This window comes from Amblyomma maculatum, chromosome 3, assembly GCF_055883805.1.
Source record: "Amblyomma maculatum isolate TAMU_Amacu chromosome 3, ASM5588380v1, whole genome shotgun sequence".
Taxonomy (NCBI): domain Eukaryota; kingdom Metazoa; phylum Arthropoda; class Arachnida; order Ixodida; family Ixodidae; genus Amblyomma; species Amblyomma maculatum.
Window position 1 is genome coordinate 164,524,882 of NC_139346.1, and position 6,012 is coordinate 164,530,893.

Genomic DNA, 6,012 nt, shown 5'->3' on the forward strand with positions numbered 1-6,012 from the left:
CCCGTTGCACTATACAACAGTGCTCCGCCCGCTGAATTCTCTGTCTGCGTGAGGACTGGTTCGATGTCATACTGCTCCGCGAGAGAGAGAGAGAGAGAAAGAAAAACGTCCGGTTGCCGCATTAAATCAGAGAATGTGACACAGCTGCTGGTAGAAAATCTGCGAAAAGGCAAGGTGATGCCTGCGCTAGAGGCGTATTTAATGGAGGGTAGATGAAAAGAGATAACGAGAATTGTTTTCTTCAACAAAATAGTCTATGAAATACATCGGTCAAATGGGAACGAACCCGTTAAAGTGACACCGAAGTTGGCCCCTGGTCTGTGGAGAGGATTTGAACACCACTACATACGAAAGTTGTCAAAACGTTCCGAACGCAGGCAATTGCCGGTCTCTTTCGTTGTTTGCATTTGCTCGAGTGAGCGTTCACATACCAAAACAATAAAAAAAAGAAAAAAATTATTATCGGCAGCGAGCTACTTCAACTTTAACTAAGCTTTAGCTAAGTAACTAAGAGGACGAATTGCTAAGAATGATTGATGACTTGAACAGGAAAAGCAGAAAGGCAGGCCTAAAAATTAATATGCAGAAAGCTGAGGTAACAGCCTAGCGGAGCAACGCCAGCTTGCAATAGGTAGCAAAACACAAGAAGAGCAAAGCGAACATGTATAATTAGGACAGTTGTCAATTGCAGGTCCGGAACTTTAAAGGGAAATAGCCAGAAGAAATAGATTAAGATGGAGCGCATTTGGCAAATACTCGCAGGCTATGACTAGCAACTTACCGGTATCGCTCAAGAGGAAAGTATATAACAGTTGCATCTCACCTGTACTCACGTATGGGACTGAAACGTGGAGAGTAACGAAAAGGGTTCTACTTAAGCTGAGGACAAATTGACCTTCGCCCGAAGTTTTTCAAAGTTTGTGATTAAAAATCACTTGTTTACACAGTCGGAAATTTTGTCCGTGTGTACGATTGGCTCTTAATGTTCAATTTCTCCTCATTAACTTAAGTTAGTTAGAGGTCTTGCTCAATTTTATTACGCATTTGAGGACTACCACCGCTCTTGAGCGTCGAACAAACCTGCAAAAATTACCAGCCTCTGTGCTTTGATACCTCTGGTGCCTTTGGTGCCTTTGGTGCCTTTGGTATTTTGTTACTGACTGCGAGTTGTGAGATCAAACCTCGACCAAAGCCTTCTTGGTTCAGAGCACGGCAAATGAACTCGAATATCCTTCACCAGCCCACGATTAATTTTATAATGTAAAAGGGAACATGCCATTCCTTCCTGAACCATGAAGCGATAAAAAACGAAGACTATGAAAACTAGATTAATAGATATTCTTATCCGATTATCACTTGATTTTCTAAAGATTGCATGGCGGAAAATGCAGTTATGTGACCTTTTTTGCAAGAGACGGGAGAGCAAAACGCAAGAAGGCAATACACAAATACTTTGTTTGCTTGTTTTTGTTTCTTTAGTTTCACTAACTGACGTTTATTGAGTGGGACTGATTAGAACAACGCCTATCGCTTGCAGATGGAAAGCGCGCACTCGGACTAACAAGAATACAAAGTATGATAACTGTGTCGGCCCCACGCTCCCGCAAGTGGCTCGCTTACGGCTTGTTTTTGTGATTTGTCAACAGGACGGCTGCGGAATATGCTTACAGTGCCACCAAGGGGAGCCTTTCAAAACTGAGATGCCTGCTGCGGATGTAGTTTTTATGCGCCTTGGAGAATAAATAGAATTGAGACTCAAATAAACCCATGGAATGATAGAGTCGAAATGCATGGCAGGTACGTGCTTCGTTACAGATCTCACAAGCAATACATTGTATACTGCGACATACGAGGTACAGTGTAAATGTGGCCATTTTGCCCGATAGAGTTAGTTACTTAAATTTTTTATAGTTTTTCAAATGAGCTGTAGATAAGTATCTCACCCAAAAGAAAAAAACAACACAGTCCTGTCAAGAGTACGGCAAAATATTCTGCAGTTCTGTTTTAACGTGAAATTTTCCTGTTGGTATGGTACTTTAGTAGTTGTGTGGATTTTTTTTTTCTGTATTAATTTTCTGTTGTAGTTCTGCAGTACACTTATGTTTCAACACAAAATTATTACGTTACTAAAAAATTTCTGTCGTCACTACAGGTTCGCTGACAAAGTCTGGACACAATTTCTGTTGCGAATACAGAATATATTTTGTAGTTTCTTTTCCGATTGGTATTATTCGTGTTCAATACAAGCTCAGCGGGCAGTACACGGAAATTCATGTGAATAATGACAGCAGAAAACTCATTTCTTACATAATAAAATTGTATCCTTTAGAAATGTTTTCTCCTTGGTAAGGTTTGTAAGGCAAGTATACTAAAGCAAGAAAACGGAAAGATTAAGACTGCTAAGCTCCGCCTTTAATGCTATGACGCAACAGCATTATTGGTTCCTGTCCGCGAATCCCCTTGTGAATCTTCGTTCGCGTGCATACACTTCGTTATGCGCTTGATCACTAATCACTTATTTAACCCCTCTATTATCTCACGCATACTTATCATACACTCGGAACCTATACACATTATACAAAAGGTCACCCGACGTAGCCATGAAGACCCTCTTTAACCATAACGTACGAGTCTGCTTGCAAGGCCTAAGAGTAAAATGTCTTAATCGGGCTCCAAGATCGAATCTCGATGACTTCGATTCCTAACTCAGCCAATCGGGCTCCAAGATCTAGTCTCGATGGCTTCGATTACTAACTCAGCCTCTCATCTCACAGGAGCTGCCCTAGTCGGCAGCTCCTGCTAACGCGGTCATGTCATGTGGTTTCGTGACGTCACGATACCCGCCGACCAATCACGGCCATGCTACCTGAAAAACTACCACTACTAGATGCATGCTCCAGATTTTACGCTCACAAAGCCGAAGTCTATATAAATCCAACGCCAGACTTTGTGCGGAACGGCGTCTTTAGACTATCTCGTTAAAAAGAAGCTCAAGAGAAAAGTTGCGCTATAAAACGCGCGCATAATACGCCACTAACGACAAAACCGTTGTGGTTCCCGTTATGCTACGACTGCACGGCTTGTAGCGAAGTTTGCAGCCAGATGTGGCGGTACGTCAGGCTGCGTTCTTACACAAATATAAAAATACATTCAGATTATTGAAGCTGCGATGAGAATCCTGCGCACAAGATAGAAAGATGACAATCGAGCGACCGGCGCAGCCACTCTACCGACGACTCTTCTGTTCGTCCTCATCAACCGTGGTGGCGCTCTGTGCCAGATTTCCTCTCTAGGTATTCAGTGACCCTAGATTTAGGCCCTACCTTCCACTCCTCGTGCCAGCTTTACTCAAAAAGTGCAACGCGAGCGGATGTCAATCAGAATGTTCGTTGTTCGATTTATCACTCAGAGCTTTCTCGGATATCTGTATCTATACGTCACAAAGGAAGCGAGCATCTATCAGTGAAATTAAGCGGTCAATGCCCTTAGAATATTGCCACGTGCCTAGCACTGCGCGGCCGCTGCGCTTGGGTACAACGACGACAAAGCGGCCGTTGGCTCGAGAGGAGCGCTGGGGCTGAACTCTGATATCAGGGCTGGAAGCCGACCTGATTCCCGGCTTTTCGCCTACGCGTACTTTCACGGCTCCTTGGGGCTTTAGTCGTTACACTAGTGGAGGTGCAGGGTGCAATATTTAAAACGCACACCTCGCTGCCAGGTGACGTAATTAATTCCTGCCTTTTGCGCCATGCCTGTCGCAGATGTCTGAAAGAGGTTACTGCACTATACGGCGAATCCGGCGGTGCTCTATATGTTTACGGCTGCTAGCACGTCAAGGTGGACAAAAAAAAAGGAATATCAAGCAATATCATGATAGGCATGCTCTCAGATGATACCTGTTACTTATGTGAAACCTGTCAGTTACGCAGAATTCTGTCGTACTTGAATAAGCTGCAGTTGAAAGACGCGAAAAACCTAGAATAAAGAAGTTAGCGAGACCCATGCGTCATGTAGCACAGCTCAAGCTGTCAGCCAGTAACGTGCAAAAACACCGGTCCGGTCATGACCCGGCGAAGCAGACATTTGGAGAGAGAACTTTATTACCCACATGTAGTAATAAAATTGCCAAGCAGTGTCGGTGTCGGCGTCGCCCGTTTGGAGCCTTACAGCGTTACAAATTACGAGCATGCCTTTGGCAGGTGGCTGATGACAAACACCGTGACACCCTCTCTCACACTCTTCGTATCCCCCCCCCCCCCCCTTCCCCCGTTGAAGCATCGCAGACTCGAAAAATCGCGAACATGTCTCTAATGTGGTCCTCAGGTTGTGTGACATCACAGACGTGATTGCCGAGTCGAGTTAAAAGGAGCTGCCGACTCGGACAGTTCCTTTCATATCGAAATATGACCCTTGCGCATCTCGTTCGATGCCAGAAGAGCGTCCATTTTTGTGACCATGAAAGTACGATATGATGGTGCCAATAACCACAAAAGCTTCTCGTTAGAGAAAAATTGGCGTCTATTGGACATCATATGTGGTAAAGGTCAACAAGAAGTAAATTGCCAGAGAACGATAAATTATTCAGAAGCGAGTATCCGTCATTTCATTGCATAGGTGATAACAATATCATGTAGCATATAGAAGAGTGATGTTCACGTGTATATGGCGCATAAATCTCGTGATCGTCTGCCAATTTTTTTCATATGTTGCTAGTTGCCATTTCATCCTCAAAGCAACATTCATTGTCTCTTTAGTTGCACTGAGAAATGACCATAAGAAGCACGATGTAGACACTCCTTAGTACATTTGAAGAGCTTCAACATAGCGAGTGCCACCGTTGGCAAAGCGCATATATGCCTTGCCTGCTCCGCAATGTTCCAGAAGTATTTCAGACCGATCCCTTTCCGCTGTCGCGAGGTTTAAATGGCTGACAGTATCAATCAATCAATCAATCAATCAATCAATCAATCAATCAATCAATCAATCAATCAATCAATCAATCAATCATTCAACCATTCGATCAATCTTTTATTTCATCATCGTGGTGTTGAGGGGCACACTGGAAAGACCAAAAGGTGGCTTGACGAGGAATTGTCCTCCTATACAAGACATAGTGGTTACAATTGTGGGAAGCAATCACAAAGCCAAGAAACATTCCAAAATTGGGACTAACAAGCACAGCAAAAGCACCATGTCACACCTCCAAAGTAGAAACGCATAACATTACATAAATGTATATACGTACGTCAATGCATGGCAATGCGCAGTATAAAAGAAAGAAAAAAAATTGAAAAGGACAATGGTCCCCTTTCTTTCTTCTGCCGGAAGCTCATCCGACATCCTATTGCCACCCCAGTGAAATCCCGCAGAGATGCAGCCCAGCTGCAACTCTGTTTTTGCTCGATAAGCCATCTCGTTAGGTCAACGTCCGCGCTTGGTGCAAATGCAATCATCCTGACAACCTGTTTTATTTGCGGTTCGTGTTTGAAGTCATTGCCCCGGCACGAGGACCGTGTAATTCGTTACGGAACCTCTGTATTGCATTACAGCATATTTTCACCACTGAGAGCAGTGACCATGTAGTTAGTAATTCGGGAATGGAGAGAAAAGAACGAGTGGCATACTAGTTCGGGACTTCACTTTGCGATAATAAATCAGTACCTAAATATAGCAAGGTTAGCCTTGACTCTATATATAAAAGATAGAACGAAGTTTAACCACGTCACCCATAAATATATCGCAGATATTGATGTTAATTTGTCGCACGTATGCCTACAGTGTCTTCCAGTATTAGATGGTCGGCGCAGTCATTTTAATGCTGCACTTGGTTGCCCCAATATGATGCATTCTCCCATATGAACCAAGTTACCAAGTTTCTAAAGAAACTGACGCTAGCAGGCAGACTGGCCGTAATCTATACTTATGAGGTGCCCTAAACAAACGTCAAGCTATACGTCTCCATGTAATGGAACATATATGGTTTATGAATAACAGCGGGCAGTTTTTAAGCAT